The sequence below is a fragment of the Equus quagga genome, chromosome 5 (genome assembly GCF_021613505.1).
Source record: "Equus quagga isolate Etosha38 chromosome 5, UCLA_HA_Equagga_1.0, whole genome shotgun sequence".
NCBI lineage: Eukaryota > Metazoa > Chordata > Mammalia > Perissodactyla > Equidae > Equus > Equus quagga.
Window position 1 is genome coordinate 27,875,016 of NC_060271.1, and position 24,623 is coordinate 27,899,638.

At 37.4% G+C, this 24,623-nt stretch overlaps 1 protein-coding gene across 8 annotated transcripts in view; it reads left to right on the forward strand.

The window, feature by feature from the left end:
• Window positions 1-2,612: 2,612 nt before the first annotated feature.
• EYA3 (EYA transcriptional coactivator and phosphatase 3) overlaps window positions 2,613-24,623 on the forward strand; it is a 97,866-nt gene continuing 75,855 nt past the window's right edge. For 4 of the 8 annotated variants that reach the window (XM_046661152.1, XM_046661158.1, XM_046661157.1 and 1 more), the window contains exon 1: window positions 2,657-2,763. The gene's annotated coding sequence lies outside the window, so the exon portion shown is untranslated. Of the gene's footprint in view, window positions 2,764-24,623 lie in introns of all 8 variants that reach the window. The other 4 variants (XM_046661148.1, XM_046661154.1, XM_046661155.1 and 1 more) reach the window with 3 other exon arrangements.

Here is a 24,623-nt window from a genome sequence, read left to right on the forward strand (position 1 = left end):
GCTTCAATAAATATTAGTAATTACTTGTTCTGTTTATTGAGCACCTACTATATGCCAGTCACTCTTCTGGTGCCGAGATTCAGCAGTGAACAAGAGAGATAAAGACCCTCGTGGAGCTTACTTTCTAGTGACAGACAACAAGGTAATTTCAGGTAATGATAGGGACCATGAAGAAAAGATAAGATATTGGAAGGGGGTGCTACTTTAGACAGGAGACAGGAGGTCATCTGAGGCCTGTATGAAAACTTCAGAGGTGAAATTTAACTGAGCAGCAGAAGGAACCATGCATTGGAAAGTCTGAGGAAGAGTGTTGAAAGAGAGGGAACAGTATGTGCTTAGGTCCTGAGGTAAGAAAGCTTGATTTGCACACAAAGCAAAAAAAAAGAACAGGATGACAGAAGCTCAGTATGTGAGGAAAAGGGAGGCTGGGTACTATGAGAGTTAGGAAGGACAAGCCAAGAAGGGCCTAAGGAGCATAGTAAGGCACTTGGACTTTATTCTTAAGGGACCTTGAAGATATTGGAGGGTTTTTATTGCTAGTAGGTACAGCACTCTTTGCTCTGGGGAGGAATTTGTGCGTTTTCCGGTAGCTCTGTTTTAAAACTATGTGTATATATATGTCGTAGGACTAACTTTTCAGGGGATACCACATCGGTTACTCACGGGCTCCCCCTGGTGGAGTTGATGGCTTAGCTTGCATGTTTTTAGATTAACAAAAGCAAAGTAAACCAGCAATTTATCCCCCACTAAATGAGCAATTTATTTTCTCATTCAACAAACATTTATTGTGCACCTACAATGTGCCAGGCTTTGTTGTGGTGCTAAAATACATCCATGAACAAAACAGACAAACATCCGTGCCCTCATGGAGCTTACATTCAGGTGTGTGGGGTGGAGAGAGACATTAAACCAAGTCGACTAGCAAACTATTGGATGGGATAAATGTTCTCAGAGAAAAACTAAGCAGGGATCGGGGCCAGGAATGCAGAGAGAGTGCTTCAATTTAAAATATAGTGTCAGGGAAGGTCTCATTGAGAGGGTGACATTTGAACAAAGATGTAAGGAGGTGACAGAGTGAACGATGGAGTCACCTGGGGGAAGAGCATCCCAGGTAGGGGGATCAGCAAGCACAAAGGCCTGATTCTGGGTGCAGGCTTGAGGAACAGCAAAGAGGCTAACGTGCCTTGAATGGAGGGTTAATAGAGTAGGAGATGAGGTTAGTTGTACCAGGGGGTGTCAAATCTTGAGGGTCCTGCAGGCAATGTAAGGATTTTCTTTTTTTTTTTTTAAAGATTTTTATTTTTTTCCCTTTTTCTCCCCATAAGCCCCCCGGTACATAGTTGTATATTCTTCATTGTGGGTCCTTCTAGTTGTGGCATGTGGGACGCTGCCTCAGCGTGGTTTGATGAGCAGTGCCATGTCCGCGCCCAGAATTCGAACCAACGAAACCCTGGGCCGCCTGCAGCAGAGGCCGCGAACTTAACCACTCGGCCACGGGGCCAGCACCCGTAAGGATTTTCATTTTCACTTCAAACTAGGAATCCACTGGAGAAGCAACACGATCTGATTAAGGTTTTAACCAAAGCCTGCTCCTGTTGTGTTAATAGGTTGTGGGAGGGCAAGAGTATAAAAAGGGCAAACAATGGACAAAAAAGGGTATAAAAAGCCACACAATGACTGTGGCTTGTACCAACAGAAGCAGCAAAGAGTCAGATTCTGGATAGGTTCTTGCAGGCAGATGCTGTAGAACTTGCTGTTGAATTAGATGCTGGGTGTTAGAGAGAAGAGTCAAAGATCATAATAAATGATATCCTTAGTAAATTCTTGTCATAGGGAGAGGTGATCAAAGAATATCCACCAAAAATGTAGGAAAAAAAGTATTTTAGAGGTGTACCAAACAGTTAATAGTGTGTAATTTTCCTGGATTTTGTATTATTTGTGAAATTAAAAAAATCTGTAATTTATGATTTCTCATTCTAAAGATTCATTTTTATAATGAACATTGTATTTGTAATTCTGAATTTTCTTAAAGAGGATCCTCACATGAATAAACTTCAGGTCCCTACAAAACCTGACTTCAAGCCTGCTCCTTGCCCATATTTGGGTAGTAATTTAAAGTTAATGAAGTATTAAACATTTTTGTTTCTGATAAAATTATTACATAAAACGATGTGCACGAAATAGAAGTTAACTGTAATCTCAACACAATACTAGGACTAAACTAATACTAGAGATAAAAACATCACCTTGGGCTAGCCCCTCCCTGGTGTCTTCCAAAACTTCCCACCCATTCTTCCTCCTACAGTTTTTCTAAATCTACCAAATGCATCCACCATTTCTCCTCACGTCCGCTTTGGGGAGGCAGGGATTACTCTCCTCTTGAAAAATGAGCGCTTAAGTATTTTTTACCGGGGCTGCTTGTGCCTCATTAGCTCCGAGGTCCGGGCGCAGCAAGAACCACGCTACCCACAAAGGCACCACCAAAGCGCGGAGCGGGGCGTAACCAGGGGCGGGACTCCCAGGTCGGCGGAGCGGGCGGGGTCTACGTGCTGCCCCGCCCCGCCCCGTGTGGCCTGACGCATGCGCTCAAAGGCTTCTGGTGGATCGAGGTGTGGATTGTGAGGTGACCCTGGGCGCTGACTTCCGGTTCCTAGGGATGCGCATCCGGGTCACGTTAACGCCGCGGTTTCCTCCGCCCGCTTGCTTTTGCTGTGGGTTTGCACTGGTCCCTATGTCCTGCTGTGGGGCCCCTGCCGCCTTTGGGTGAGTCTCCGTCGCCGACCGGGTCTCAGTGCGGCCGGTCGAGAGCAGACTGTAGGCGGACGGGTCGAGAGTTCTGTCCTGGTCCCTGTGGGTCGGGGTTCTCTTTGCCTGTCCCTTGTCCCCGCAGTGCTTCCCTCACTTCAGCCCTTTCCCTCACGCTGGCCTCGCCTCTTTCACCTCAGCTTAACCTTTCTCATCTCCGCGCACCTCTCACCTCGCTGCTTTTCCTCAGCCTGATGCGCCCCTTACAAGCCTGGGTTTCTTGCCTTTCTCCTCAGCACTTCCCTCAGCCACTGCCTCTCCGTCTCCCTCTCCTCTCCCTTTAGTACCTCTCTTCCCCGACCCCAGGATCTCGCTGTTCTTCACCCGGGCAGGACGGCGCACCTCCTCTTTGGGCTCACCCTCCTCCACTGCGAAACTGACTCTGTCTCTCTGTAGACTCCTAGGTCGTCTCCCCCAACTTTCCTCACCTTTGACCCCTACCCCCTCCCGCGACTAGTAGGTGACTTTCGTGCTTTGCCTGGGGTTCTCCCGCGTTTTCTTAGCTAGAGGAGGGCTTTGCCAAAGCCCCGATTCGGGAGAGGTTTTGCCTGGAGGCTCTGGGTTGGACTGAACTCTGGTAGCTTCCGTAGTTCGGGAACAACAAAGGCGTTCCCAGTTCTTCGCTGGAGCACAGTTTTGGGGGCTCTCACTAGAGCGGGCTAACAGGTGGCAGGCGCACGGGACTGCTCGCGATTGGGCTTGTGTGATCTTGTTAATTGACAGGTCATGAGGACGTGCTGTCATTTTGGTGTTCTCTTTCCCACGAGAATGGAGGTACACAGCTGAGGCAAAAATGCGGTGTTCTAGGACGATCAACTCTGTTTTCTGCATGGGCTTTACTTCTAGGACAATTGCTATGACAGAGGACAGAGTTTCTTGGGAGATTAGCCTCAGATTTATAAGCTTATTGCCAAAAATTTTAGCATGTTGTAAGTGAAACGTTTTCTGCTAGAGTTCACTCTGGTAATTTTAAAGTACGTTTTCTTTAGTTGAACTCTGCATATGGATCTTTATTCTCGCCTCTTATGCGTTGTTTCTTCATTTGTACTGTGTTGACAAGTTTTCCGTTTTTCCTCCTGTTTCTTCATAAGGCAGACATTACAATACTTTACTGTTTAGAATAGTCTTCTTTTATGTTTTTCTTTACTGTTTCCACCTTAGTCTTCAGACCATCTTTTTCTCATTTTGAGGCTTAAATTTCTTTGGAGGCTTTCAGTCATCTCTAAAATGAACGGATTGGATTTAATAATGGTTAGTGTCCCGTTTCCCAGATTTTGTGATCTGAGGCATATTTTGAGACACAGGGTTGGATAATTTTTATTTTTGTTTTTCCGATGTTTATGGTGTGTGTCTAGCATTTGATTACAAATGTTTTTGTGTAATTGGTCTCCGTACTCATATAAATTGTGCTCTAAAATTTAGTACTTCATTGAACAGAATAAATACAGCTTTTAGCATCTGCTTCTCTTTTGACTGAGTTATAGAAAAGTCTCCTTACTGTATGATAACATACATATGCAAGCATAGCATAGACTTTGGCTTATTCCAAAATTGGGCTGCTCCCTTCAGCTATTTTTAGCAAAGGACTTTGGCACTTGGCCATATTAGTCCTAGAAGCCACAGAGAAGGACCCTTTCAGGACTTAGCTAACTACTGAGGGAAGCCCTTTTGAAAGCTCGTTACCAGTACCTCCACCCCAGCACCCACACTGGAAGCTCTAGCTTCTGTTCATCATTTCTTATCCTTAAAAGCTAACCCCAGAGAGTATGGGCTGACTCTCTCTGTTTTCTTATCTCCAGGTTTCTGGGCTTTTTTTTTTTTTTTTTCAGCCATGGGAACTTCATAGATAGACCTGTATTTGGATTGATGCAAGGCTGTCTTTCAACTTTTTTCATTGCTCAACTTTCTGTTTCTTGAGCATGTCTTAAGTCTAAACCTAGAGAGATTTCTACATTTTACAGCTGGAGAGAACCACAGAGTTCAACCTTACCTGCTCATTTTACAAATAATGAAATCAGGGCCTAAAGACTTGGTGATGATTTTCCCAAGGGCATTTTTTATAAATAAGTTCTGACGTGGGTTTTAGTTCCATCAAAGCTGTATGCTGGAGAGCACAGATAGTATTTAGTGGTTCATTTCAATAAATTTATGTCACAGGAATGAACGTTTTAAGAAATCTGTGACATACATTTTTAAATTCAAGGCTGAAGTCAATTTTCCTTAAAGAGGGAACTCTAGAAAGAAACTGTGTTGTGCAGAAGTAGAAGTTGAAAAGTCTTAGCTAGTCTCTCTCTCTCTTCTTCTAAAATCACTGTGCCCTATTTTGATAAAAATTCTGTATAAAATGCTTCCATGAAATGAACATCCCGTGGTCTCATTGGATCAGTGTGTTCATGCTCCTGGTCCTTGTACAGAACACTAATAGACTTTGTAATTACTGAAAAGCCTGCACCTCTTACCTATCTGCCACACAAAAAAAATATCACTAGAGACAAACAGACAAACTTAGTGTATGTATTTTTAAAGCTCAGGAGAGGAATCGCTGTTGGTTTTCTGTAGAATTTTCTACTTTAGTTTGGTGAAGTCTTAGTTTGTAACCCCGAGGGCGTGATTTAAAATAGATTTCTGCACTACGTTAGTTTTATGCCTAATGAGTTTTTTTGTTTTGATTATTTTTGTTTGTTACTTTTTGTCATTTTACTTGCTACTGTACTTTGTTTAAATGTTTTAATTTTTATCCTTGACTCCCCGGATGTTTAAAGGAAAATGCAGTTTTAAAAATTTAAGAAATAAAATACACCTCCTTCATCTCTTTACCATTTGTACTTTTCAGTATGGTGGTTTCTGTGATCTGCCTAAGCCACTTCATGACTTCATTGTCTTTGTTTTGCTTACAGATAAAAGGCACATAGAACTACTCTTTTGGTAGTTGTTTGTCTAAAATATTTTTGTGTTTTGCGTATAACAACAAGATATTTTAACTTATGTGTGATTTAAATGGAGGAAGAATAGTTCTAAATAGAAATGTGTATTTAAGAACATTAGGAGTAGTTTATTCTTCCCATACATTCGTTTAACTGGTTTGTACCAAGGGGTTAAGTTGTTATATTTATAGTAAAGTGGAAGATAGGTGGATGTTCTGTCTGCTGATTAACTTAAAAATACAGCTGCATGGGGCTGGCCCCGTGGCCGAGTGGTTAAGTCTGTGCGCTCCGCTGCAGGCGGCCCAGTGTTTCGTTGGTTCGAATCCTGGGCACGGACATGGCACTGCTCATCAAACCACGCTGAGGCAGCGTCCCACATGCTACAACTAGAAGGACCCACAACGAAGAATATACAACTATGTACTGGGGGGCTTTGGGGAGAAAAAGGAAAAAATAAAATCAAAAATTAAATACAGCTGCATGTTCTTGGACAGAATCTATGGCTGAACTTATAAATTGCTTTATTGATGTATTTTATTGGCAGAGAACATAGCAAACTATGGAACAGCAGCCGCGTTATCTTGATATTTTTTATTTGATCCCATCAACCTAAGTCTTAGGGTATCTAGTTATTAAATATAGAAATACTTAGGGCATTTTCTCTATTATTTAGAATATATTAAAAAACAATTGAAATATAGGCTTCATAAAATTTATCTTTACTATTTTCTTCTTTTAAATATGTAGTAGTATTTTAAATCAGGAAAAGAAATGTGTAAATAGTGCTGAATTACTGTAAGTAATTTAACAAATTGGTCCAAGGCAGTCAGTGCTTAATATCTTAAAGATCTTACTACAGATTGTGTTGGATGCACTTTAACTTATTAGCTTGGTTAATATTTGTACTAGTTAGATTGTTTTTATTCACCCTAGAAAATAGTTAGCAGCAATCTCTTAATACATTTCTTTCAGCAAATTTCTTTTGGATACCCACTATGTACAACTATAATAATACATATATAGGCTGTTTATGTGAACTAGGTGATGTTATACAGGCTGACATTTACACTTAAATTCTGAATTTGATTTTATTTGTACATATCTGAATTAAACTAAAAGACTTAACATGACCTGTATCATCATGGTGTAGAAAAAAAAAAAGATAACATAATTAGAATTAAAATGAGCTTTAGTCCTAAGAATATGTCACTTCTTACCAGTGACAATGGTGTATGATTTTTTTAAACTAGATTTTATGATTATCTGTTTTTTCAAAATACTCAGTGATTTCTCATCATTCTTTGTGTTTAAGGTTCTTGCATTAATCTGCATCACAGCTTAATTAATATAAAATCATGTCCTTTATTGGTACAATTAAATAATTTTCATTTGGGAAACTTTTTCGCAAGTGAACTTTAAAATCTGTGATGGTAAAACAGTAAAAATAAAAGCAGACTTTTCATGGCCCTTGCTATGTGCCAGGAACTATTCTAAGTGGTTTACATATATTAATTCTTTAGTCCTTACAATTCTATGAAGCAAGTACTATTCTTATCTCCATTTACAAATGAGGAAACCAAGGCACGGAAGTTACATAACTTACCCAAAGTAACACAGCTAGTTAGCCAGAAAGCTGGATTTGAACTTAGTCTTTCTGGCTCCAGAGTTCATGGCTTTTTTGTACAAAGTTCTACTAGTTTAGTTATTTCTTCCTTTATAGGTTAAGGTTAAAAATCCGTTTTCTCTGACACGCAGAAGAATACTCCTTTTGGTTAGGAACCTTAGAGGGAGGTTTTACCTAGTCACTTGCAAATCTTTTACTACCTATGTTTCTTACATGGTGAAGACCATATATTAAGAAAATAAAACAGGACCAGACCCTTTCCTCTTAAAAAAAATTATCTTATGGGGCTGGCCCCGTGGCCGAGTGGTTAAGTTCACACACTACCCTATGGCGGCCCAGGGTTTCGCTGGTTTGGATCCTGGGCGCAGGCATGGCACCACTCCTCCGGCCACATTGAGGCGGCGTCCCACATGCCACACCTAGAAGGACCGACAACTAGAGTATACAACTGTGTACTTGGGGGACTTGGGGAGAAAAAAGCAGAAAGAAAAAGAAGATTGGCAACAGTTGTTAGCTCAGGTGCCAATCTTTAAAAAAAAATTTATCTTATGAAAGTTAATTACTTTTGAATCATTTGGATAAAAGGCAGTATATTTAATAAAATGTGTTCTATATTACTAAAATATCTTACTATTTGATGTTAATTTTTTTGATCTGCAGAGTATTAAATAAATTTATGTAATAGTCTTAAACTCTGAAATCTTACTGTCCTTAATATGAATTTAACAACTTTGAAATATAAAACAGAAGACTAAAACTGAAATTTCTGATTTGCCTCTAGTCTCCTTTCCAAATTTGAAAACTTGTGCAAAATTATGTACATCCGTCTCTTTATGACTACCATGTTTAGAATAATATATTTAAATTAGTGTTTTTATTTTTACTTTAGAAAAGAGGGGAACTTTCATACACCAATTCCTTTTCTTAATTAAAAAATACTGATAATCATTCAGAATATTATTAATCATATTAATATTATTCTTTTGTGCTTTTGTTATTCCCAAATAAAAAAAATTTTGTTGCGTCTCTAAGGGAAGGAGATGATTTTATATTAGTGGAGGTATAGCTTAATGCAACAGTCTGGGGCTCAGAAATGATGAGAAGTTATTTTTCTGAGTATTTTGAAAACAACTGAGAATCATGAAATCTGGTTAACAGAAAAAAATTACAATTATTTCTGGTAAGAAGTGACACTTGGTTAGGAATATTACTTATTTTAATTCTTTTATATTAACACCCCTTATTAATTCAGACATATTAAATAACTTTTCTTTTTTCTTTTTTTTGAGGAATATTAGCCCTGAGCTAACATCTGCCGCCAATCCTCCTCTTTTGTTGAGGAAGACTGGCCCTGAGCTCACATCCGTGCCCATCTTCCTCTACTTTATATGTGAGACGCCTGCCACAGCATGGCTTGCTAAGCAGTGCCAAGTCCACCCCTGGAATCTGAATCAGGGAACCCCAGGCCACCAAAGCGGAACGTGTGCACTTAACTGCTGTGCCACTGGGCCGGCCCAGAGTCACTTTTTTTTTTTTTTTTTAAAGATTTTATTTTTTCCTTTTTCTCCCCAAAGCCCCCCGTACATAGTTGTTTTGTATATTCTTCGTTGTGGGTCCTTCTAGTTGTGGCATGTGGGACGCTGCCTCAGCGTGGTCTGATGAGCAGTGCCATGTCCGCGCCCAGGATTCGAACCAACGAAACACTGGGCCGCCTACAGCGGAGCGCGCGAACTTAACCACTCAGCCACGGGGCCAGCCCCCAGAGTCACTTTTTTATAGTAGCTTTTGTCTTGATTTTTTTTCTCTTTGGTGGGAAAAGTATCATTACAGAGCTGAAAAGGGTTTTGCTGTGATGACTTACTTGTTGGTATTTAGAATGTTTTTTACTTTAAACATTTAATTTTTGTTTCAAAAGCATCTCTCTTTTATATGTGGGTTTGATAATCAGTTTGCCTTCTGAAATTTCAATAGCTTCCTTTCCCCTGAAATTTAATAATGTAGCAATTACTGAATTTAGGAAAATTGGTGGTTTGTTGCTGTCAGCACTGTTACTATGGCAATAAATTTAAGTGATTAGCTCTTAGGTGGAATTGGACTTTATTCTTTAGTTTCCTTAGTTGAAAAAGATTTAGATCAGATTCACCTGTTGTTCCTCCTTTTTTTCAAAATGAGGGGATTTTAATTTAGCACAATGATGTTAATTTTTCCTACCAGATTGATGATATTAATATGATAATCTTACTCTCTCTTTACTGATATTATAATTCAAAATATGTGTGCATGATTTTTTTCTTAAAATATTTCAGAACTTAGAGGACATTCATAAATGTCTTACAGAAAAAACATACTCTGGTAATCAGTGTGTTATTACCTCACTGAAGTTTTCAAATCTACTTTTCCTTTTCACCAAGCTTTACTTTGCTATAGCTTAGGAGGCAATGATTAGATAACACTGATGAATAGTGTTCTTGAGAGTAAGAATGAGAGCTTTTGCAAAGAGAATAGACCATCTCTCATATTGGTATGGCATTTAATAGCTAGGTGAACTGAAAATCTTAGCTTTACCTCATTTCTCTGTATCTCCTGTTAGTATATATTTATTTAGTGTTGTTACCTCACATTCTGTGAAATTGTCATTTATTTGGAATAACTCTCTTAAATTATTGATTCTTACCCAGATAATTTCCTTTTCCTTTTTTGTTTTTTTTTCCAGAGGTGTGCCTTTAAAAAACTGTAATTTAGAGAACCACCAAAGCTTTGAATGTTATTTCATCTGTAGTTTGAAGTGGACTTTTTCCTCCTTTTTAACTTTGTTGTTTTTTATCTTCTGGTACAGTGGCTTTCAAACTTTTTTGATCATGGCCCACTATAAGATACATTTTCCAATGTTGCTCAGTACTTATACACACAAGCACACATATACCTACAACACATTAGTATTTAAAATTGAAACAGAAGTTTCATGAAACAATATTTATTTTTACTACTGGTGATGCATTATAATATTTTCTATTCTGTTTTGTTTTATTCTATTTCATTCAAAACAAACTGTTGTTCTCTACTAAGTTGTTATGATAACCTATTAATGTGTTGTACCTGCACTTTGAAAAATTCTAGTGACTGCTAGATTTTTTTTCCAATATTATCTTTTTGGAATTGAAAATATTTGGGTTTGCTAGTTTTTTTTCTGAAATATGTCTTGATTCTCTTCAGCTTTTAACCTAAATAATTATGCATAATGATTGAGACAGGGAGACCCTATTGCCCTGATTATTGTTGCTGTCATCTCTCTCTTTTACTGTGTCAAGGCACAGCATTTTTTTTCCCTGAAGAAGATTCATCCTGAGCTAATATCTGTGCCAGTCTTCCTCTATTTTTTAGTGTGGGCTGCGAACACAGCATGGTGCTAACAGAGTGGTGTAGATCCATGCCCGGGATGGGCCACCAAAGTGGAGCATGCTGAACTTAACCGCTAGGCCACCAGGGCTGGCCCTAGGCACACCATTTTTATTTTATTATTTATTTATTTATTTTTGTGTATATTTTTTAAGATTGGCACCTGAGCTAACAACTGTTGCCAATCTTCTTTTTTTTTTCTTTCTGCTTTTTCTCCCCAAATCCCCCCAGTGCATAGTTGTATATTTTAGTTGTGGGTCCTTCTAGTTGTGGCATGTGGGACGTCGCCTCACTGTGCCTGATGAGTGGTGCTATGTCCGTGCCCAGGATCCAAACCAACGAAACCCTGGGCTGCCATAGCAGAGTGCAGGAACTTAACCACTCGGCCACAGGGCCGGCCCTGGCACACCATTTTTAAAAGTGCGTTAATGTAGAATCATGAGATTGAAAATGCTCGGTCAAAATGCAGAGATTCAGGGGTGGGCCCGGTGGCACAGCAGTTAAGTTCACACGTTCCGCTTCTTGGCGGCCTGGGGTTCGCTGGTTTGGATCCCAGGTGCGGACATGGCACCGCTTGGCAAAAGCCATGCTGTGGTAGGTGTCCCACGTGTAAAGTAGAGGAAGATGGGCATGGATGTTAGTTCAGGGCCAGTCTTCCTCAGCAAAAAGAGGAGGATTGGCAGTAGTTAGCTCAGGGCTAATCTTCCTCAAAAAAAAAAAAATGCTGAGATTCTATTGTTAGAATCCTTTGCTAGTTTCCATCTAACAGTCGAAGTTTAGGCCCATTAAGTTGCTTTTCACAAACTTTGCTTCTGCTCTTGGCAACTAGTCAAAAGATTACAAAGCTGCTTTATTCTACTTTCTTCTGGCCCCAATTCACTCTTTGTAAACCAACAAAAGAGAACTGAGGAGTGAAGTAATTTGCTCCTGTGTATATGGTCAGGTGAAAGTAACATGATTGAAGAATCCTTAGCGTTTGGTACAGTGGACTGCATTTATTTGTCGTCCTGATTCATTTCCTGTAATCACAAAGGGGGAAAAGATAGTAGAGATATCAACAGTTCCTAGCATATTATAGCCATTAGAGTGAGGCAGGGTCAGCAGGCATAATCTACTATTTTTACCGCTACCATCTCTTAGATGAGTACTTTCTATGTGCCAGGCACTACTTAAAGCATTTCACTTTATTAACTCATATTTGCTTGGCAGGCCTGGGAGAAGAATGAGAACGAGAAAGGATAAAGAAGAAAACTTGCCTTTGTAGTATCTTCTCATTACTTGGCTTGTGACTTCTGGCTATTGGTGACTGCAGTGTGGAACCGCATACATTTTTAGCTTGGTCAACTTTTTAAAATCCTCAGTCCTGTCTGTGATGTTTTATATTGAGGCACGTAGCTGTGGTTTGAGACCTCAGGCTTTGAAGCTAGGTTGCCTGGGCTTGAATTCCAGGTTAGTGACTTACTAGGTATATAACCTTGGGCAAGTTACTCTCTGTACTTTAGTTTTCTCATCTGTAAAGTGGTGGTGATGATAAATAATACCTATCTTATAGACTTATTGAGAGGAGTTAATGAGTTGATAGATGAAAAGTACTTAGAACAGTGCCTGACCCTTAAAAAACATTCCGTAAATGTTATCTATTAATAACTCACAACTCACAGTTGGATCTCCTGAAAGTGTTTGTGACCATGATGAGTTCTGCGTATTTGCTTAGTAACAGGATGTGATTGACAGTCAATGTTATATTGCCCAGGAGCTTAGAAACAGCTTTTTTTGAGGACTTGTAGGAAAAGTTCTTATGTAGGGTATTTGGATCAAAGCCAAGTGACAAAAAGTATCAGGACTACAGGTCCAACTTGTTTACTCTTTCATAGGAATCTCTTGTTATTTGGACCTTATCCTTAATAATTTTAGTATTTTGCCCTTTGAAAAACTAAGAGGAACTAGTTAATGAATTGACTGTCGCTCAAGACCAGATTTCTTTTCTGAATCTGTTTATATTATTTCCAAGATATTTATTTAATTTTTCTTTAACAGTTTTATCATGCTTACTCCGTGCCAGGCACTTTTCTAAGAGCTCTCCAGATATTAACTCTTTTAAAGCTTATGACAAGCTTATGAGAAAGACACTATTATTATTATTCCCATTAAACAGTTGAAGTACCTGAGGCCCAGGAAAGTTAAATAACTTGTCTCAGCTCCAACCCCACTCATCAATGTCTGACTTGGGATTCGAACCTAAGTAGTCTAGCTTGAGTTAATACTCCAGGCTTGCCAAAGTTGCCTCTTACAGAGATGAATTATGTTGAAAAGGGTATGATATGGGCTGGCCCGGTGGTGCAGTGGTTGGGTGCGCAAGTTCCACTTCAGAGGCCCGGGGTTCGATGGTTCGGATTCCTGTGCGGACATGGCACCACTTGGCACACCATGCTGTAGCAGGCGTCCCACGTATAAGGTAGAGGAAGATGAGCATGGATGTTTAGCTCAGGGCCAGTCTTCCTCAGCAAAAAGAGGAGGATTGGTAGCAGTTAGCTCAGGGCTAATCTTCCTCAAAAAATAAATAAATAAATGAAATTAAATTAAAAAAAAGAAAAGGGTAAGATAACAAGTGTTAAAACTTGCTTTACTGTGGGGCTGGCCCCGTGGCCGAGTGGTTAAGTTCGCGCGCTCCGCTGCAGGCGGCCCAGTGTTTCGTTGGTTCGAATCCTGGGCACGGACATGGCACTGCTCATCAAACCACGCTGAGGCAGCGTCCCACATGCCACAACTAGAAGAACCCACAACGAAGAATATACAACTATGTACCGGGGGGCTTTGGGGAGAAAAAGGAAATAATAAAATCTTTAAAAAAAAAAAAAAACTTGCTTTACTGTTTTTCACTCTCTGTGCTGAATGACAACACTGAAATGGGTGCTGGTTTTTTGGCTGATGGATTTTTGAAGGAGTAAATAAGTTCAGAGAAATAAAACACTAATAAAAGAACTGAACCTAGATTTTATAGTTCTTCTGACAGCTAAAGATATACATTTCAAAAGACTTAGTTCTGTTAGTATAGTGTAAGGTAAATTTTATCCAAATAGGGGGCGGCCCTGTGGCCGAGTGGTTAAGTTCTAGGGCTCCACTGCAGGCGGCCCAGTGTTTCGTTGGTTCGAATCCTGGGCGCAGACATGGTACCACTTATTAAGCCACGCTGAGGCAGCGTCCCACATGCCACAGCTAGAAGGACCCACGATTAAGAATATACAACTATGTACCGGGGGGCTTTAGGGAGAAAAAGGAAAAAAATAAAATCTTAAAAAAAAAATTTTATCTGAATACTGGAGAGCTAATTGATATATAGATGTGATATATAGATCTGTAGAATGATATATAGATTTTGACTTTAGAAAATGAATGATATAATAGGGTACAATTTTTTGTATAAGTAACACATTTATAGACTATTCATGTTGGAGTATACCATAGCACCTACAGAATAAATTGTAATTCTCTTAGAAATGTTAACTTCACAGGTTAAAGGAGGATGAAGATAAGATTTTGGTGGCTGTGAGTTGTGGAGTCTAGATCTCCACACATTAGAGAAATTCTTACGCTTTGTGACTGACAGGTTACTAAAAACTGAAGAGAGGTCCAAGGAGGGAATATAGTAGAAGAACTATTAGATTATTATTAACCTCACTTTGACACATCTAATTCAGATTAATTTATTCCTTCTCAATACTTTTCACTGTGGTTTTGGAGTTTTTTCTGTAGAAAACCTCTCCCTATTTTATTGGAAGCTTGCGGGGAAAAGTTTCTGTTAATTTTTGTTAAAGACTGTTTTATAGACCACTTTGAAGGATGATTTTCCAAGAATTATATTAGGAATTGTAAAAACAATTCTTAGAGAATCTATTCCTGGTAAAATATTTTTCCTATTAAGATTGGTACAGCCTAAATGTATTTTTAAAACTTTCTCAGTAGGTTCTGATAGTATTCTGTTAAGTGTAAAGTTACAATAAATATTCGTACAGCTGACAATATCATGATATGTTAGTTAGTCATGCCTCCCAAATAAAGTAGCCAGAAGAATTCACCAACTTTACTACAGTCAGTTGGCTGAGCTGTGTATTTATGGAAGGAGTTGACCAGCATGGTGATGGTTTTTGTCTGTCCACAGAAAGTGCAGCAGGGAAGGTGTAGTTGGTTGGAATTTTTGTGGCCACAGATATGTAATTTGTGCTGATGCCTGAATTATGAGAGCTAAAAGGCTCTCTAAGGGTCACTTTAAAGAGAGCCTTAAGGGAGGTCAGCTGATTGTAGGTCTGCTGGATATTTGTGTCTACTTTGGCAGGACTCTTGAGTACAAAGGACTCTGAGTGAATATGTTAGATATGTTAGGTGTTTTTTAAAAGGTAGTAAATCAAGAAAGGTTGCCATCAGCTGATGAGACTGGTGAATTTCTCAAAAATAGGAAACAGTGAGATTGGATCAATAGAGAAACTAGGAGAAGAAATCACAGCTGAAGGTGTATGTAGAAGTTTCAGAAATCTCCCAGACTCCAAGTAAGCACATAAGAAGAACTGAAGAGTGCTGGGAGCATTCGTCAGTTTCCTGAACTTTGCTCTCGATTTTGAGGATCTAGTGTTTGTCCCCTGAATAAAGATCAGAGAAATGCTTTCCAAACACATTGAACAATCTGTTTGAGGAGACCGTGTATTTCCTTATGGTCTATTCTCCCCATGGTATTTAGCGTATATACGTCAAATCATGTCCTTCTCTTGTTGAAGCACCTATTGCCTTCCGAACCTCCGTATTGTATGCTGCAGGGCTGTGTGTGATCTGGCCCTTGCCTGCTTCTCAGGCCTCATTTCTTACCCCTTGTTCACTTGGCCTTTCTGCTATTTCTCAGACGTGCCAAGATGTTATCCTTTCAATTTCTTTATACTTGTTTCCTTCTGAAAGCCCTGCTTCATATCTTGTAGGTTTCTCCTTTTCATGATTCAGATCTCTGCTGAAATGTTACCACCTCAGAGAAATTATCCCCCTGTCTGAAATAGCTCCTTCAAAACCCCATTCTCAGAGAATTGTCATTATTTGACTTGTCTTGTGGTTCCTTGAAAGACCTCATTCTCAAGACTGTATTTGACCTGACTTAGAGCTTACTCTGTACAGACAGCCCTTTCCCCCTCAGGGTGTTCATTGAAAACAATTAGAGGCAGCTATTGAATATCTCAGCTGCCTGTGGCAGTGAATAACAATTGGGGCAAACAAATGGGCTGATCAAAAAGCTTTAAAAGGAATAGCTGGGGAATGAGATATCCATAAGGGGATTTGTAAAGCTCTGATATATTTCTGGGAATCCAGAAAGCTGTGCACATGTTTAGGGCTGTGTGCGTGTTTCTGAAAGACCTGAAAAGGCCCTAAACTCTCAGTTCTGGTTCATTTTGAGGCTCTGTGCAAACAGGCAGTGGAAGCTAAGGCAGAATTGTAAACTGACCAGCTGAGGGTTAAAGGTAGCCGTTATATACAGAGCCCATCAGTACAGACTGGGAGAATTATTGGTTCCAGGCATCTAAGGAAATTTCTGTCTAATCATTAGCTGACTATTAAACTAACAGCAGAGACTTCAGTGGCCACATGTGACAAAGAATCTAAACTCTACAGAATTAGTTTCTCTATTTCTTTGTCCTGTTTTATTTTTCTTACCGCTGCTTGAATAATAATTTACTTGTTATCTGTCTCTTCCTTCTGTTTAGAAAATAAACGCAATGAGAACAGGGACTCTGTCTTTTTTGCACAGTGCTTTACCTCCAGTGCCTAGAACAATGAATGCCTAGTACATAAAATATTTCTTGAAATAATGAGTAAATGAATGACTCACATATCAGTCCTCTGTCTGCTCTCTGTCTTCTAAAAATTTGTTGAGCCTTTTGTCCTCTGAAAACACTATTTTTGTTTTCTTTGTTGTATATTTTATCTATTTCATTCCTTTACTACTATTTTTATGGAGTGGATCTGTGGAGAGAGAGGATATAAATGGGTGTGTTTCATCAGCTCTATTCAACCAGAATGTTCTGATTCCTAATTTTCATCAACAGGAAGTTCATTGAGAGTAAATTGATTTGGGTGAAGTTTGGGAGGTTAAATGGCAGAATTCAGCAGTCTAAAGAAAGAATGAAATAACTGTACACGTATGTATGTGTAAAACCCTGTGCAAATAAACTTGACAATCTGGATGAAATGGATATTTTAGAAAAATGTTACCAAATTTGATCCTAGAAGAAAGAAATTCAGTAGACCAATAACGATGAAGGGAATTAATAAAGTTATTGAAGGACTGCTCCACAAAACCTTTAGACCTACATGTTTTTGTAGGTGTGTTATTTCAGATAGCCAGGGAACAGATAATTCTGTCTGCTCCAGAGCGTGGTAAAGAAGGAAAAGTTTACAGTTCTTTTAAGGAAGGAAATGAAATGTTGATTCCAGAACTTCATGGACAGGACAAAATAGGAATCTATGGAAGAAGCTTACAAACATCAATGTAAAAATCTTAAATGCAGTACTAGAAAATAGAATTCAACAGTACATTAAAATAATATTCTACGACTCAAGGGTTTCCTCTCTGAAATAAATGCATATGTGGTTCAATATTATAAAATCTATTAACATGCTATATTACTATGTGAGAGAAAAACCATATGGTCATCTTTTTGGATGCCAAAAAATATTTGACCAAATTAATACTCATTCCTGATAAGTATTCTCCTGTATAATTAAAATGGATGAATTTTTATTTAACATGATTAAAGAAAAAACTTATTTCAAACCAAAATCAATCTCATGCTTAGTAGTAGTATGCCAGAAGTATTCTCATTAATGTGAGGAACAAGAAAAGGATTCCCAACAGTTAGCACTGTTAATATTATAGTGGAGGTATAAGTCAATATCGTTAGGCAAGAAGAAGAAATAAAGAGGTTAATATTGGGGATAGAGGAAGCAAACTATTTTTATACCGCAGGAGAAAATATATACATAAAACTCAAGAATCAGCAATCTTACTGTTCTCATTATTAGACACAATAAGACTTTGGTAACGTGGCAATTTACAAAAGAAATGTACCAATATCAACAGCTTTCCTATATAAAGTAACTTCTTTAGAAAATATAATGAAAAATATAACAAGCCAAAAGAAAAAATACCAACCTAAATAAAATGGAGAGATCTACTATTTTTTTTTAAAGATTTTATTTTTTTCCTTTTTCTCCCCAAAGTCCCCCAGTACATAGTTGTATATTCTTAGTTGTGGGTCCTTCTAGTTGTGGCATGTGGGACGCCGCCTCAGCATGGTTCAATGAGCAGTGCCATGTCCACGCCCAGGATTCGAACCAACGAAACACTGGGCCGCCTGCAGCGGAGCGCGCAAACTTAACCACTCGGCCACGGGGCCAGCGCCTAAGATATTTTTTTAAAAAGATTAACTGGAAACACATACTGTGCTCTTAGAACTCAAAATTGTAAACTTATCATTTTCCCCTAAATTAATTTATATATTTAATGCAATTTCAATTTTTTAAAATATTATTTTTTAAAAGTTGGTAACATTACTCTGAAGTTCATTTGAAAAGTATAAACTCTGAGAAAGGAGAATGAAGAAGAGAGCCTAGCCTTTCCAAGTATTAAATCATGTGAAATTACAAAAAGAAAGCCTCTACAACATGTTATAAAATTATAATAATTCAAGTTGGATTCTGAGGAAGTACCAAATAGACCAGTGAAACTGAACAGAGTCTAGAAATTGTATATATATAAGAATTTAAGTTTATTATAAAATTGGCATTTCAAATCATTGAAGAAAAAGGCAAGATTTAGTTAATAATATTAGGTCAACTGGCTAAGCATTTGGTAGATCAAACAAATAATAACATGTATCACTTAACAATTATTATGCATCAGGGTTACTATGATAAGATCTTTATGTTTATTGACACATGTAATCCTCCCAACAACTTTGTGAGATAGATATATTATTGCCCCCATTTTTGATTGGGAGACTGATGCATGGAGTCACACAGCAATTAAGTGGCAGAAGGTAGAATTTGAATCTAGGCAGTCTGGTTCTCTTAATCACTGTGCTGTTCTTGCCTCTCTAAGCATATATGTAAATCTAATAAAGCCATAAAAGTTATAGAAGGAAGGATGAATGAAATTATTTATGAGTTGGGCTTGGGGAAACCTAAATACGGCACAAAATCTAGAAGCACAAAGGAAAAAGATTGACAAATTTTATTTCCTAAAAATTATAACTTATATTTGGAAAAATATGCCATAAACAGAATCAAAAGACGAAAGACAAGATGAGAGAAAATGTATGTGACAACGCTAATTTCCATAATTTACAATGAGCTTACACCAAATATTAAGAAAATGACCAACAACCCATAAAAATTGGGGAAAAGATAATGAATAGGCAGTTTACAAGAAAAAATGTCAAACATCTGAAAACCTTGTTATTGTTTATAATTAGTGAATAAATCATGCTATTTGAGATCATGTACTTACTGAATTAGGCAAAAATTTTAAAAGATTGATGGCACTTGGTGCTGGGTAAGTCACAGGGAAGTGGGCATTAATTGTTGCAGTAGGTTGTCAGGATTCTTTCAGTCAGATCTGTGTGGGTTCGTCAGGGAAGCAGAACTACTTAGGAGAAAAAATATATATATGTGTGTGTGTGTGTGTGTGTGTGTGTGAGGGCTAAAGGGTTTACCCTTGTGGGTGATGAAGGCAATTTTCAGGTACTCCAAAAGGAATATAGTACAGTTGGGGCAGTCAGCATAATCAGATCCTGCAGAAAATACAAATAAGATGTAGACTGAGAAAAGACTACTAATGAAAAGTCAATTATGACTTACATAGAAAAATTTTTGCAGTGGTATAGAAACCAGAATACAAATTAAATGATTGAAGTTTTTAATTTTGATGAAGTCAGATTTATCCGTTTTCTTCTTTTATGGATTTGCTTTGGTGTCATGCCTAAGAAATCCACTGGACTATGAATGCCTTATGGAAATGGTCCTGCATTATTCATTTATTCTACTTTCAGTGCATAGCAAGACGCTTATGAATGCAAAGGGGACTAACATTTTGGGGGTACCTAGTCTCTGTGTCAGGCATGTGCATTGTATTAGACTCTTCTAAATATTCATTGATTGAATTTTAAGATGAATCTATATTTATAAGAGAAATTAAAACTGTCTTGGCCAAGGTCTTATAGCTGGTAGGTGACAGAGCTGAATCCTTTTGACTCTGAATCCCATCTCTTTCCCTTGTACTAATTTGCCTCGTTAAATAGCACAGTCCTATAGTGATTTAGAATGATTGACTTTATAAAAACTTGATCACAAACTTCTTTTTTAAATTTAATTTAAATTTTTTTATTGCGGCAACCTTGGTTTATAACATTACATAAATTTCAGGTGTACATTGTTATATATGTTGATTTCTGTGTAGATTACATCATGTTCACCACCCAAAGATGAATTACAGTCCATCACCATGCACATGATCACAAACTTAGAAACCATCTGTCTCATAGTCTTGCTTAACACGTTTTTGCACCCTTTTAGTATTATGCCTATAAGCCCTTTAAATATTTTTTAAAGAAAATCATTCTGTTCAATGTTAACATCCATAATGATACTCCAGTGAATAATGTGGACTTTTCTGTGACTTTTCTCTTTGAAAACTTAATCTACAGAATTCTCTTTGGGATTTTTTTTCTCTTTGTTTTTGTCAGATACATGTTTTCATGATATCATTGGGTTTTGCAAAGTATTTTGCTGTAGAGTAATTCTTCTGGCTTGATAACTGTATATTTGTTTTGCAGAGATCTTTTATATGGTTCATTGCCTGTCTCTGAAGTTTTCTTTCTTTCTTCTTTCTGTTTTTCCATCTTTCAATGAATATTGGCTTCTATTTTAGGTGTAATTGCTTCTGGATGATTGTATATTGTAGAGATCTACCTTTAAGTGGCTTAGCATAGGGGTAGAATTCTTCCACCACTCCAGTTAGGTAGGGAAAGAGTGTCTGTCTGAAGGTAGTTGAATTTAAAATAAAAAATAAGAATTTATACAATTTGACCTTATTTAAGTCATCTGTCTAATGGAAAACTCTTCTGTTATGATGATATCAAGTAACATAGCCAACATTTCAGATCTCTGTATTCATAAATAATCTGTTGATCCAATTATGTTTATAATTTTATTAGCCAACATTTCGAATCTCTGTACAAATAAACTTTGTTGATCTAACACTTTATAATTTTGTTTGTTTATATTACAGTCAACTTCAATTATTTTATTCAACTTCATATATGATTAATTTTCTTTCTAAAAATCTAAACAGATCCTATTATAATTTTTTGAGATATAATTTACATACAGTAAATTTATCCTTTTAAGTATATATAGTTCTGTGAGTTTTACAAATACATACAATCATGTAACTACCAACACATTCAAGATATAGAACAGTTCCATTATCTCCATAAAGTTCCCTTGTGCCAGTGTGTAGCCACTCCCTTTCCCCGTCCCCAGCACCTAGCAACCACTGATCTGTTTTCTGTTCTTATAGTTATATAAAGAATGTCATATAAACGGAATTATACAATATGTAGACTTTTGAGCCTACCTTCTTCCACTTAACATAATGCATTTGAGATTCATCCAGGTTATTCTGTGAATTGCTGGACAGTATTCCATTGTAGAGATGTACAACAGTTTGCTTATCCATTTACTAGTTTGAAGGACGTTTGAGTTTCCAGTCTTGGGTGTATATATGAAGAAAGCCTCTATACATATTCATGTACAGGTTTTTGTGTGAACATAAGTTTTCATTTCACTTAGGTAGATATTTCAGAGTGGGATTGCTGGGTCATATGGTAAGTGTATGTTTAGCTTTGTAAGAAACTGCCAAACTGTTTTTCACAATGGCTGTATTGTACCTTTTTGTATTCATGCCAGCAATGTATGAGAGTTCTAGTTGCTCTGCATCTTTGTTACCAGTTGGTGTGGTCAGTTTTCTTTTGTTTATTTTAGCTATTCTAGTGTGTAATGATATCTCATTTTTTAAGATGAACTTTTTATTTAGGAATAACTTTAATTTTGGAATGGTATAATAATATTCTGGAATAGATTTCCGAAAGTGTTTCAAAGCTAGTACAGAAAGTTCCCATGTACCCCTCACCCGGCTTCCCCTCTTGTTAATGTCTTACATAACTATGGTACACGTGTGCAACTAAAAAACCTAACATTGGTATATTACTATTAACTTAACTCCAGACTTTGTTCAGATTTCACTTTTTTTCACTAATGTCCTTTTTGTATTCCAGGATCCAATCCAGGATACCACATTGCATTTAGTATAACTTTATTTTAATTTTTATTTCTGGCTCTAACATGTCATAACCAATTTATAAGATACTGCTATCAGTCTTGCTTCTGTTTATTGCAGGAATATTTTTTTCAGTTCCTATCTATCCCAAAATGCTATACATGTCATTTACTTTTCTTTTGGTGGATGGGTTTAATTTGTGTATCGTCCTTTTTGAGTTGCATTCAGAGATTCCAAAGTTTGAGACCACTGGCCTCTTTAGATTTGATCCCTTCATTTTAGACCAACCAGAAATTAATACAAGAGCCTCTGGGAAAATTATTTCAATTAAGTCTTTATCAAGAAAAAGAATAAGTTGTTAAAATTTACTCTTCTCTTTTACTTTGTTGCTTGAAGTTAGCATTAACAGCTTATATTGGTAAAATTATCTAAGCCTTTCTATTTTTTTTCTGTTTGAGCTATACATTTTAGTGTTTAGTTAAATGGCATTTTCAACACTGATGTGAATTTTTGATGGACAGCAACCAAAACACACTAATTATGATTTCTTTAAGAATATGTCTTTAATACCTGGCATTTTCTACCCTGTATTATATTTTAGTGTTTTTCTTGTGGTTTCAGATAGTCTATGAATATTTTGTGTTTAAGAAGAATTTTAGGGCTCTATTCAAGATTTACAGGAAAGAAAGCCCCAAAGAAAGAAATACGTGCAAAAAAAAAAAAAAAGTCATTTGCTGAGCTAGAAAAGTCACATTTTTCTGATGACAAAAATTTCTGATTATGCAGTACCATCCTGTGATCTCTTTATTAATATTCTTGACACAGTGCTTAGCACAGTGTTACAAAATTTAAAGTTAAATGTTTAGTAAATGCTTTTATGGATGCTACTCTATAGATATCACAAAATGACTTCATGAGAGAAATACAAAGTAGGAAAACTACAGTCAAAATAGAAACATATGAGCCTCAATCATGAGGCGTAGTTTGTCTAAAATTGTTAGTTAAAATCAACTGGAAAGGAGAACTGGTGTATCTTTCAGGTTTAAATCTAGCAGTAAATTTTTTTTCAAGAACACATCAAACAGTATAGTGATTGTATGCTGATTTTAAGGGCTGTTTTATAGATACTAGTACTTGAGTTTGTTCTCAAGGCATTAGAGGGATCAGTAAGGCTTCTCAAGATCCGTGAAACACCTGGGACCGCCAGTGTTACCATGTTACCCTGGGAATTTCTTCCACTATAAATTTAGAGTTTGGCCCAGAGTGAAAGCAGGAGAATGCTAACTTTGTAGTTGTGTAACGGTTCTATTAGGCAAACTGTTTAACTATTTGGAAAGTTTTTGAGTGTTTTATGCTCAGCCTATTTTTCTTAATCATTGGAAGCATTTTTGCAACTGTGTATGTAATCATGTTCTGTTGTCTTATTTACATACTTTTCTTCATTCCCCACCTTTGTTTTCAAGTTGTGTGTTTCATTCAGTGGCCAGATCGTCAACAAACCCAAGCAAGAGGTAATAGCAAAAACTAACAACAAAAACATAAACTTTTTGCTATTTGTAGTGGTTTCCTATGTTGCTGTAATAAATTACCACCAGTTGGGAGGCTTAAACAACAGAAATTTATTTGCTCACGGTTTTGGAGGCCAGAAGTCTGAATTCAAGGAGTTTGCAGGCCTGCACTCCCTCCACGGGCTGTAGGGAGAGATTCCGTTCCTTGCATCTTCCAACTTCTGGTGGCTGCTGGCATCTTTGGCCATATCACTTCAGTCTCCTCCAATTCCTATTGCCTTCTCCTCAGTGTGTGTGTTAAATTTCTCTCTGCCTTTCTTTTATAAGGACACTTCAAATGGCGTTTATGGCCTACCCAAATAATCCAGGACAATCTCAAATTACTTAATTTAATTACAGTTGCGAAGACTCTTTTTTCCAAATAAGGTAACTTTCACTGGTTCTGCGAATTAGGATGTGGACCCGTCTTTCGCCAAAAATCTATTTCATGATAGCTGTGTATATATGTATTTGGGGAAGGGTATTCCTCTCTTTGCTTACCTCCTCCCTCCCTCCTCTTTCTTTCTTTCTTTCTTTCTTTCTTTTTCTTGTCTTTTTTTTTAACTTAAAACTTTAGCCTATTAAGGGAGAGAAACCAAAGGGCTCCTAACCTCTAAGTAAGTAGTACCTGTGCTGTGATCTCTTGTTATGGATGTGGTATTAAAATTTGATTTAAAGTATATCATTTCTTGTTTTTATTTGAAGCAAACTTGTTAGTTAGCACAGACTTCAAAATGATGTTCCTCAAATCAGTTAACAAAACCTTGTAAAGAATTAAAGTTGTGATTTAGGCATCTCTGGTAAGAAATGGGGAAAGTGAAGATTTCAGTTTTTTTCTGCCTCTAAGTATTTTGAAGGTTCTTAATGAACTGGTTTTAAGTAAACATTTAGAGAAATCAAGAGCCTAGAAGTTGTGCTTGATTGAACAAATATTTATTGAATACCCAGTATGTGCT